This window comes from Mixophyes fleayi, chromosome 5, assembly GCF_038048845.1.
Source record: "Mixophyes fleayi isolate aMixFle1 chromosome 5, aMixFle1.hap1, whole genome shotgun sequence".
Taxonomy (NCBI): domain Eukaryota; kingdom Metazoa; phylum Chordata; class Amphibia; order Anura; family Limnodynastidae; genus Mixophyes; species Mixophyes fleayi.
Genome location: NC_134406.1, coordinates 99267918 through 99280455, shown reverse-complemented (window position 1 = coordinate 99280455; position 12538 = coordinate 99267918). Strand labels below are relative to the sequence as shown.

Below are 12538 nucleotides of genomic sequence, written 5' to 3'. Positions count from 1 at the left end.
GGTTACAAGCAGCTTGCTTGTTTACATGAGCTTACTTGTTTACATTCTTACCACGGGATTCACTGCAGCAGTTGACTAGAGAAAAGAAAATTCTGCTTGTCTGTAATGTGCTTATATAGCACAAGGCGTCTCCACAAATAGATCCACTAATCCAGCCCAGCAGGCAGCACTTCTCTGACGTACAGTGAAATAACTGGGCCCAATGCCAGGACTGAAAGCCTTATTTTGACATATTAAAATACATTTATTTTCTTGTAGCCAATAGCAGTGCTTTGCATGCTTTTCACAAATGGTGTGACCGTGGTATGTGCAAAAGACAGCTAGATCATTGCTGTCCCCCAAGCCAACAAATCCAGGGTGATTAGTTATGAAAACCTCCTGACTACATTGATCGCATGCTAAAGGTGTTGCAATCTCTAAACACAGAAGCAAATGCATAAAGTTTTTTTTGTTGTTGTTGTTTGCAAGTACTGCAAAAACCTGCTTATTTCAAATGTTTGTTTGCAAGTGTGTAAAACTGTTTACTACAAAATATTTGCTGCAAATGTGTGGCGTTTATAGGTGTTGCAAACCTTAATCACAAAGCAGGTATATGAAATTGATTGATGGTTGTTTGTTATGAACTATAAGTGACATACAACCTTTCCCACAAACAAGTCTGTTTAATTTATGCTTAGGGAAGCAAAGTTTCATTTTCCTTCACACCAAATTAGCAATATGGAGGAACTCTTCAGGGCTCTGGTGAATGTGACCACTAGGCAGAATGTGTACGGTATTTCTTTATTAAAGGGAATTTGCTATATATGGCAGGGGTTGTTCAGAGAAGGAAAATTGAATAGCTGTTAATACCGCAGGTACAGGTGCCTTTAATATTAGAAACCGCGCACACACACACACGCGCACACACACACACACACCATTGTGGGGGTCATTTAAGAGAGGATAAGACTCTGGAAAGAATTTTACTACGCTGTTACTGGCCAGGAATACATAGGGCTGTAAAAAGCTATTGCCTATCCTGCCCAAACTGTAAAAATATCTCTCCAGAACCTGACTACAGGGCCCCATTCTTGTATAAAAAGGAGAGACAGAGTCCGCCAGTTGAATAAAAGTCAAGAACGACAAGTTAAACATGTCGCTATTCTAAAAACCTGGCATGAGGAGACCCCACTGAGAGAGCATAGACTAGGACCTAAACTTAAAACTCCAGATGCCCACCTCCATAAAAATGTACCTCCCGCAGTATCCACTTCACTAGGGTTGATGAAGCCAAAAGGGACGAATCTATGATAAAGAGGGCAGTTTTGCGCTCCTCGCGGAGTCCGCTTTGTGTAGCTGGACGAATCTAAGGAGAGGGGTATGTGGCAAATGGGATACTTTGCCACCTTCTACTAGAGGAAAGAGTGGTGGTTTCCATCGGAAACCACATCGTATAGGTGCAGAGAGGGTTAAATCTACACACACACACACACACACACACACACACACACACACACGCAGACCAGGTGGAGCACCTGGCCTAATCAATTAAGGAGTCAGCCAGAGCAAGGCCTGACAGGAAGCTTAAAAAGCTGGGTTTGATCTATGTGTGGGAGACTGGTGCCAACAAGTGGGCAGTGACCAGTTAGGGACCAAACTGTTATAGCCAGAGTTTAGGGTTATTGGATTATGTTTATTGCTGTGAAAGTTTCATTTTGTTTGCTGAAGACACTGCCAAGACTGTTTATGCATCCTGAGAAGTAAAATAAAAAAAACAAATGTCAAATTGCTTCAGAAAAATCTCTGTGAGAAGCCATCTGTTCTCACGCTTTTCACAAAAAATAAAATAATTATAAATATATATATATATATATATATATATATATATATATATATATATATATATATATTTTATCTATATTTGGATACGCTTGGGTGATCATTTGTAATGTATTAGCTAGAGTGAATATGATTACTCTATTGTGCTGGTTTAACAATAACTTAAGCAACTGTTGAGCTTACTACTTGAGTCATGAAAACACATTTTGGCTGCCTGGCTAGTTGTAACTAATCACTGTTTATTAGTGATTAACATGGGTAAATATATAACCTTAGTCCAGGGGTGCATAAATAAATAGAAAGAGAACTCTCTCTAATATAAATTATATATATATATATATATATATATATATATATATATATATATATATATATATATATATATATATATATATATATATACATATATATATATACACATATACACACACACACATACATACATACACACACACACACGCATATATACATACACACACACACATTTCACTTCAAATGTAGCTAGGTAAGGGCTAGCGAATTTTAGTCTGGGGGGTAACAATCGACTCAGCAGCCTATCGGTAACATTTTAAAGGAAAAAAAAACAACTCGGGGTGACAGATGCCCCTCTGCCCCCCAGCCCAGCCTGCCCCAGAATGTAGTTTTCTTGTACTTATTGACAGCTCTGGGGGAAAATACAAAATTTGAAACGTAAATTAGTTTTAAATATCAGCTACAATAAATATATAAAAACTGGTTTAAAGACGACAACAAACCTAGCCCCTATAGACAGTGCCATATCCAATCTTCAGCCTTTTATATCAAAAGGGCAGCAAGGCCGCTAACCACTTGTAGTGTAGTAACACGAGAATCCACAGTTCTTGTTACACTAAATGTTCCCTCCTCAGCCAGTAAGTTGGTCACTTGCTGTGGTTACAGCCATTGAGGAACGAGAGACCCTATTAACTCCAACTGGCCATTGTAGCAGCCCTGGGTCTCTTTGTAGCACATGACACCACCGGACTGTCCAGCAGAAAAGTGTCCCCAGGGAAGAGACCGTCTGTCCATGTCCAAATTGTCCAATGTCTTTGCCCACAACTTCACTCTAGTATCCTCCACAGCACCACAAGGACTTCTCTTCAGAGCTTCCGATGGATGTGCTCAATTCTGATGGTGAGGATCCCAACTCCAGGGTATGAACAGGTGGCAAACTAGCACCATCTAGCCTGCAATATTCACTAGAGCATATATATTTAGTGACTGTTGCAGAAGGGAATATACTACCAAATAAAGTTGTCTGACAACCCCAAGTAAACATATCAAATCCTTCCAACATGTTATATATTCAGGAATTTTAAGCATCTTTTAGACATTGTCACCCTTGGCTGTACAGACTAGTTCTATATTTAGGCGTGTGCTTAAAATATTTCATGAACAGTCTGGTAAACAAGGATAATGACTTTCACAGATACAGGCTTTGTCGTTTTGCAGAAAACTAATAAAAAAACAAAAACAAACAAACATACAGTATATGGATAATGTAATCTTGTATCCTCTTTTGAATAAGGTCAGAAAAATTTACTTATTCTTTGTTTATATGACCTACATGTTCCCAAGTGCTGTACAATCAGAAAACTTTTATTTAGGCACAGGAATCCATTGAGTTAACAATATAATTTCCCTAACACAGACATACACTATGTTCGTGAACCATGGAGGGAAATAGGGGAGAACATACAAACTCCAAACATTCAAATCAAAGTAATAATGGTAACCAATATGCATCCATGCCTTTAGTACCATTAATCTTTCATGTGTCTCTTTATATGCTAACTATTGGCCCTTCTCCATCTTCTAGAATCTCACTGACTGCAAGTTTAAGACAAGTGTACAGAAACCTATGTGTTTCTTGCCCTCAAAGTAACTATCAGTTTACAGAAATATGCAACTCGTTTCAATAAGAAAGCACATGGAGTGTGAATGATCACTTAGCTATTGGAAGTCGTTCCCTTAGCCGTTTGTACTCAATGAGGGAAAAAAAAGCATGCAAGTACAAAACACAATATCACAACTAGGGCAAAATTAACGTAATATTTGTAATTCATCATGCCTATCTTTTACCATTGATGATAACTTTTGACACTGTGGATATCAGACAGCTCCAGAGGAAACTATGTGAACAATAAAGGAATGTGTATGCGACCTGGTCAGATTAGTCTGCACAAAACTAGCCACCGTCCATGCCATCTTCATCTCAAACTCCTTCAACCTCCTTGCTAAAACTGGAACCAGGCTATTCCTGGCAGACATCACATCTCTTACTGCTCTCTCCTTTCCTCCCACACACCCCGACCTGAGGGACGGCAAGGGGGTCGAACAGGGGACCTGATATCCCCTGCTACACCTTCTGGGTCATTCCTACTGCACCCTATCTTCCCTTCTACGAGGGTTACTCCATCCACCTCTTCCATCCTGTCTACCTCCACCTTGTAAACATCTATCATTTCCCATTTCTGTGATAACTTCACTGTCTACCTCCCAGATGTCCTTTTTTTTCTCATCCTGGAGATCAACAATCCCACCAACCCCACCATAGCCTCCATACCTCTCTCCCTCTTGTCCTTATTTGGTCTCTCTCAATGTGGCCACTCCCTTAATTTGGATTTCCAACCTCTGTGGTGCCTCTGAAATTAACTCCCCCTTCCCCCATTTCCTCTCCTACAGCTTTTGCCCACCACTCTTATGTTCCCACTCTAAGGTCACACTCATTAAGCGCAAACTTGACGCCCTCGAACCTGCCACCTTCTCCTACTCTCTGAACTCACTTCTCTCCCTCATAACCACCCTCCCCTGCCCTGTCCTGACCAGACTGCCTCCTTTTAATAGCACCCTTCCCTCTGCTCTAGACTCCGCAGCCTGGCTCTCATTATCAGCCTATAATGGTCCTCCCCATTACAAACTTGGAATTCTATACAGAACGACTCTTATCTCCAAAAAGTTTGTGCACCACCGAGCGTCTCTGGAGAAAATCACGCTCCCTTCTTTCACTTCAAGTTCATTCTTTTCTTCTACAGTTCTGTGCGCTCTCTCTATAAACAGTCCTACTTAAAATCTCTAATTTCCCTTACAATCCTCCAACTCCCGTCTTCACCCTCAACCCCTTCCTCTGCCCCTTCTCCCCCTCTTGTCCCCTGTCAATGCACTTGAATTTGCTATCCACTTTACATCCAAAGTATTGTTCATTAGCCGTGCCATCGTCTACCTTTAAAGCTCCTCTCTTGACATCCCTACTTCCACACCTTTCCTCCACCTTTGGTCTACCCACCTTGTTCTCCTTCAACTCTTTTCTCCTCCTCCCCTTTCTCCATTTACATCAGAATGTGATAAGCCCAAAAGTGCTAAAGCAGGTTCAGCACAGGAATGAAAAAATACCAAAGCAGCGAATGGGTTAAAGGAGGACAACAGATAGATCATGACATCCATGGAGTTATCAAAAATGACCCAGTTACTAATTAATCTACAAACTGTAATGTGAATAGGTCTGGCAACAATGTACTGCTGGTGGTATAATCAGAACAAATAGTTAGAGGCAAAAAAGTATAAAAGACATTGGTTGCAAAAAAAAAAAAAAAACCTACAGTGAAACACATCTTGAATTTCAATAATTGTCACAACTTATGCTCTGTAAGTATAATGCTGGTGACAACTAACTATTGTTACTTGTTGAAGATGGCTACTTGCTGTGAAAAGTAGTGACAATGTAATTTAGGTTTTGCAAAGCTGACAAATCAACAGAGTTTGCATAACTAAGCAGAAAACTTTTTGCAAACTCAGTGTTAAAGTATACCCTTGGTGTTACTTTATATGTGGTGGGCTGCATGTTCTACGACAGTTTCAGCAAATGGGAGCAGATACTAGTTCTCTCTGAAAAAATAAATGCCAGCACTCCAACATATACCAAGAACAAGGAGAATTCTTGTTGGAAAGCGATTCTGATTGCACATTTTTTGGATGCATTAATCTTTATAGAAAGGGCTCTAATATTCCCAAACCTCATAGTTAGTAGGAAACTGTAAACGCCCCAGCAGTCTTGACTATAATTGGGAGATGAACATCACTACACCACACTGCAAGTCCCGGTAGCCGCACCAACAGCATTTTATTAATAAAAAAAAACCAAAAAACACACACACACATATATATAGAATTATACACTGACCTATATATTTCTTGAAGTAGAAGTGACAGTTGGGAGTGGTTGGTGGTTGCCGGGGGGGGTGACAGTGGGGAGTTTTTAACACCTCAAGTAGCTTGATGAAGGATGTGACGATGAACATGAAGGATGAGGTGGTGACATGTGGACAAAACCACGTTAAAAAAGGGTGCTTGCGTCGGGAAGTAACGCTCTTCCCCTGAGGAGGCCTGGGCTTGGTCCAAATGCATGACAAGAACCTTTTTAACACCTTAAGTAGCTTGATTTGACTAGAATGTATGAGTGTCATGCACGGGTTAAATATATATATATATATATATATATATATATATATATATATATATATATATCAATACCAACAATCGGTGCCCACAAGTCCAATATTATGGATAATAATCTCAGCGTGCTTTTCCGTGAACAGTCTTTGTTATACTGTATTTCAAAACACCAGCAGGATGAAATCTGCGCGTCCTTCCCTTCTATCTCCCGATCTCCACGGGGGAATAACCAACACTCCTAAAACATCAAAAAAGAAGGGGCGCTTCCATGGTGTGTTATCCAAGTTAAAAGTTTTATTCCAAACAATAAAATTGCACGTACCAAATGGTAAAATTAATCAGGTATAGATAATATAACAGCTCGATTTTCACATACGAACGGCTCTATCTGAAGCAGCTCGAAATCAGAGAGTCCTCACGATCACCTCTACGCGTTTCATCACTCAGGACTTCATCAGGAGGCGTGGATTATCACATCACAGCTCACCTATTTAGTAGTGTGCTAAAAAGGCTGCAGCTCTATCTCTTGGTTGTCAATTATTCAGGATAAAATCAGCACGAAATTTGTTAAATAATTAATATGCCCATGCAGAACAAAGCTTAGCTTCTTTTTCAAGTTTTGTTTTCCAAGTGTGTGGTTAAATCAGTAGACATTCACTCTGAAGCACAAATCCCATTTAAACCACAATCCCTCTTGTTAGCAGACAACTCTTAGAAAGTTTTTTGACCTCTCAAGCAAAGCAACAAATTGAGTTTGCTAAAAACAAATTCTTTAGATGGGCAATAAGGCCGGCAAACTACTTGCAAAGATAACTAGACCCCAGAAGCGCAGAAGTCATATAGTCACCCTCAAAGCCCCCCATTCCTCTAAACTTCTCACTAAATCAGAGGAGATACTGGAGTCCTTTCAAACTTATTACTCAACCTCCCATATCCCCAAAACACTAACCAGCCCCCCCTGTGGCTAGAAAATGTGGGTAATTTCTTCAGCTCAGAGATGAAAATCCCTTAGTCAGAGACTCAGCCATGTTTGTGCTCTAAAATGAAGCCAGTCTGAGTACACCCAGCACAAACCTCTAACTGACATGTGCAACATTATGAAATCTGTAAAATGGGGCATATTTTACCAAATTGTAAAAGAAACTAACTTTCTCAAAATTGTAAACCCTCAAAAGACCTCCTGTACACGGAGTTACGCTCTCCCCCCCCCCCCCCCCCCCGAAAAAAAACCCAGAAAACCAGTGACTTTTGCAAAACAGTAAGTGGAAAAAAATGGCGAGATTTTGAACTTTAGACTAGACTAATTTGTCATTTTTTATTCTTTTTTTTCTGACATTTGGCATGCGGCAACTATGGACGACGGTTCTTCATTCGCATGCCACATTTCATTTTAATAGCTTTAATATTTTTTAAAATGTAGCCCCTCAAACACCGTGCCCCCCTCTCACAGATTTCTAATGGCAGAATGTCATTTATTAGATGCAACCTTAATATAAGTAATAACTACTCCTGGTAATTGTAGATGGATATATGGGAGAATGGGACATGGGATGTTAAATGCTCATTGGATTGTAAGACATTTGTAAGACATTTGTGAAAATTATGTATGTATTTTATAATGCATTTGATGCTTTGTGTTGTATTTTCTACCTCAATAAAATCTCTAAAAAAAAAAAGGGTGTATAAAGTTATATTCCCATATAGCTGTAAAACACTGCATAATAGTCATTTATGTGTCTACAGAGAAACATATCATGTACAGCTTTATCAGTCTAGCAGTTCTAAATACAGAACCTGTTATGTCAGATATATTTACTGGTAGCAGGTGCAAGTCACTCATCCTTTTTCAATGTCAAGGGGCTGAAGGATATGACAGCAGGCACAGTGGTATCACTTGATGTACTTAATTACTATACTTTGGAAAATAAGCAAGCTCTCTTGCACTGTAGTAATTTCCAAAACATGATGGAGCATTTAGGAAATATTTTGCTATATTGGCACTCAGACTGCCATACCTATAATATAGAGTGTGCAGTACATTGATTTAATTGACTGAGCAAATCAGGACAGAGCCTAGCAGAAAAGAGGCAGGGCACATCGTCCGGACTCACGGTACGAGAGTAATGACAGGTAAGAAAAACAACATTAATAAAACTACCATTATGGCATTTGTCTGATGCCAGGTCAGACCTGCTGTAGACGCTTTGGAGAGGACTAGTCGGGGGACATTCTCAGAAACTGCCCATGCAGTTTTTATAAATGTAAATTACTGTATTTTTCCATAAATTTTCTGTTGCAGAGTTTCTACACATTTTTTTGTGACTGTTTGTGCCAGAAGTTTGTTTTAGCGTTCACACGTAAAACATATAGGGGTGACTCAATTAAATGCAAGTTGTATTGTACTTTATGCATGGTATGTGCAAATAGAAGTTCAATTACAAGTCCTGCTGTAATTATTATGACTGGAAATAGGGCTTAATTTGCACATTTTTTGCTTGCACCCTAGCAGGGGTAAAAGAGCTGTGTAATATGGTGGCATGATATAAACAATATATTATTTTATGATCTTAAACACATCAGGGAAAAGAGGAGAGAGTGCCAGGGGAGAGGAAACCAAGGCAGGGGGCATGTTGCCAGGAGGAGGATCCAAGGGGATGGGATGTCAGGAGACAGGTTGCCAAGTGAAAAGGCAATATAACACCAATGAATCTATCTAGCACTGTAGTTTTCCACCTTCTGTGTTATTTTCTTTATTAGCTTCTCATTCTCCCTATCAGTTCCTCCTTGCCTTCCCTACCCATCAGAATTTTTTTTCTCCATGCTGGATCGGTTTCTTTTCATCCTTCCCGTGCAAGCAGCAGATCAGCTCAGGAATTTCTACACCCTGCTTCCCACACCCTATAAATACAGCTGCGCTGTCAGGGGAGCAGCATGATTATGTTGCTCGGCAGCTTTGTGAAGTTTTTTTATAATTAATATTGTAAGATTCTAAAGTTGTTGTTAAAACAACATATCAAAGCCGAGAGGCCAATCTGATCTAAACAATTGAGAACTGCAACTTGTCATTAATAGAATACTGTATGTAGTACATACTGTTACTCAGCTATTTGGCTTCTGAAAATGTACCCTTACTCAATCAAAATTTAAAGTGATAAATATTATTATATCATAGGAAAACTAGAATTATTTCTGTATAGTATGTACCACAGGGGTCAGCAACCCCCGGCACGCGTGCCAGACGTGGCACGCTGACCACTTTTGTCTGGCACGCCGATGCTGAAGCTGCTTCAGCAAAGCAGCCGATGATGGCCGAAACGGCTGTTTTATTGAAGCAGCTCCCAGGACGAGTCTACAAAGGTAAATAAGGGCAGCAAATTGAGGGGCACATATACTTGGCATACTTTGTATTTGTGGGGGCAACTGTGGCATGCTATGTATTTGTGGGGGCAACTGTGGCATGCTATGTATTTGTGGGGGCAACTGTGGCATGCTATGTATTTGTGGGGGCAACTGTGGCATGCTATGTATTTGTGGGGGCAACTGTGGCATGCTATGTATTTGTGGGGGCAACTGTGGCATACCATGTGTTTCTGGGGGCAACTGTGGCATACCATGTGTTTCTGGGGGCAACTGTGGCATACCATGTGTTTCTGGGGGCAACTGTGGCATACCATGTGTTTCTGGGGGCAACTGTGGCATACCATGTGTTTCTGGGGGCAACTGTGGCATACCATGTGTTTCTGGGGGCAACTGTGGCATACTATGTGTTTGTGGGGGCAACTGTGGCATACTATGTGTTTGTGGGGGCAACTGTGGCATACTATGTGTTTGTGGGGGCAACTGTGGCATACTATGTGTTTGTGGGGGCAACTGTGGCATACTATGTGTTTCTGGGGGCAACTGTGGCATACTATGTGTTTCTGGGGGCAACTGTGGCATACTATGTGTTTCTGGGGGCAACTGTGGAAAAGTATGAATTGTGGGCACAACTATGAGGCATAAGATGAATTGGGGACACAATTATGAGGTATGATGTGAACTGGAGCACTACTGTGCGGCATAACGTTTTTTTTTTGCTGGTCCCTTACTGTTAATATATTAGCCCCATAAAATTATATATATATATGTTATATATATATAGCCGAGAGGGGAGGGGGCGGCTACAAATTGCCCGGGCCTGCTTGGTGGCCCGAGTCCCCACTGGAGACCTATCTTTGAAAATACATTTTTTATTTTAAAAGTACCTTTTTTATTTTTTTTATTGAGTGCAGGGGGGGGATCGGTAGTAGCTAAATCCCCTTCAGCTCAGGTATCTTCAGACGCCAGGTCATTTGACTGCAGTGGTCACATGGTACTCGGCGGGCTGATGGATATCTTCCCATGCTGTGCAGTGGAGAATAAGGTAAGAAGGTGTGCTGGATAGGGGGCATGTGTGACTAAAGGTGCTGGGCAGAGGGGGGGCAAGTGTGATTAAAGCATGTGGGCAGAGGGGACATATGTGAGCAAAGCTGCTGAGCAAGGGAGCATGTGTGAGTGATGCCTTTTTCTGTAAGAAGGTGGCCTGGTGCTTTTCACTTCATAGACACGCCCCCAATGATGCACTGCCACGCCCCCAATTGTACGACCACTTGCATGGTAAAAAAAATGGCGGCATAACATTTTTTTTTACCATGCTTGACTATAAAGGGGGACACATGAAGTTGCTGTACTGGGGCCATGAATTTCTCTAGGCAGCCATGTGTGTGTATATATATATATATATATATATATCTATATCTCACACCCAACTGGCAAACCTGGGCTTCACAAGATTTTAGCCGGCACTGATAGAAAAAGGTTGCCAACCCCTGATGTACCATAATAATACAATGTACAACACAGTCAAAAGTAAAGTCAGATAAACAACAACGAGCTCTTAAACTAGAGATGAGCGCACTCGGATTTCTGAAATCCGAGCCCACCCGAACGTTGCCGATCCGAGCCGGATCCGAGACAGATCCGGGTATTGGCGCCAAATTCAAAAGTGAAACTGAGGCTCTGACTCATAATCCCGCTGTCGGATCTCGCGATACTCGGATCCTATAAATTCCCCGCTAGTCGTCGCCATCTTCACTCGGGCATTGATCAGGGTAGAGGGAGGGTGTGTTAGGTGGTCCTCTGTCCTGCTATATCTCGTGCTGTTCAGTTCTGTGCTGTGCTCTGTCCTTCTGAGTTCAGTGGCGCTGCTGGGTCCTGTGCTGTGTCCTGTTCAGTCCAGTGGTGCTGGGTCCTGTGCTGTGTCCTGTTCAGTTCAGTGGTGCTGCTGGGTCCTGTGCTGTGTCCTGTTCAGTTCAGTGGTGCTGCTGGGTCCTGTGCTGTGTCCTGTTCAGTCCAGTGGTGCCGTGTCCTGTGCTCTATCCTTCTAAGGGCATTGTTATTTCCCCATTATTCCCAAATTCTAAAAAATTTCAAAAAAAGTAATTATAAAAAAAAAAATATCCCAAAACAATCCTGCAGTATGAGTCCATTGGTACTGCTATATTACAAAGTTCCCTGATTCAGCAGTATAAGTCTAGTGGTACTGCTTAATTACAAAGTTCACTCATTCTGCAGTATAAGTCCATTGGTACTGCAATATTACAAAGTTCACTCATTCTGCAGTATAAGTCCATTGTTGTTACTGCCATATTACAAATTTCCCTGATTCTGCAGTATAAGTCCAGTGGTACTGCTGTATAACTCCAGTCCAGTGGTACTCTCCTGTGCCGCATATAATTTTTAAAGGCTTTGCCGAGTGTGTGTGGCTTCGGGGTACACTCTCTTGTGCTACATATAATGCAGAACAAAAATTTGGAGGATAAAGTAGGGAAAGATCAAGACCCACTTCCTCCTAATGCTGAAGCTGCTGCCACTAGTCATGACATAGACAATGAAATGCCATCAACGTCGTCTGGCAAGCCCGGTGCCCAATCTCCTAGTACAGGGCATGTAAAATCCAAAAAGCCCAAGTTCAGTAAAAGTAGCAAAAAGAGAAACTTAAAATCATCTGAGGAGAAACGTAAAGTTGCCAATATGCCATTTACGACACGCAGTGGCAAGGAACGGATTAGGCCTTGGCCCGTGTTCATGACTAGTGGATCAGCTTCACCCAAGGAACTAAGCCCTCCTACCGCCCCCCCCTACAAAAAATTTAAGAGAGTTATGCTGTCAGCAACAACACAGCAAACAACTCTGCCTTCTAAAGAGAAATTATCACAAATCCCCAAGGCGA

General features: G+C 41.3%; 1 protein-coding gene across 4 annotated transcripts in view; it reads right to left on the bottom strand.

The window, feature by feature from the left end:
- NT5C3A (5'-nucleotidase, cytosolic IIIA) overlaps positions 1-12538 on the bottom strand; it is a 48981-nt gene that overhangs the window by 20956 nt on the left and 15487 nt on the right. Inside the window, exon 1 of one of the 4 annotated variants that reach the window (XM_075212586.1) lies at positions 2574-3029. The exons of 1 other annotated variant lie outside the window; for it this stretch is intronic. The gene's annotated coding sequence lies outside the window, so the exon portion shown is untranslated. Of the gene's footprint in view, positions 1-35; positions 153-2573; positions 3030-12538 lie in introns of those variants that run through there. 2 more of the 4 variants (XM_075212587.1, XM_075212589.1) reach the window with 2 other exon arrangements.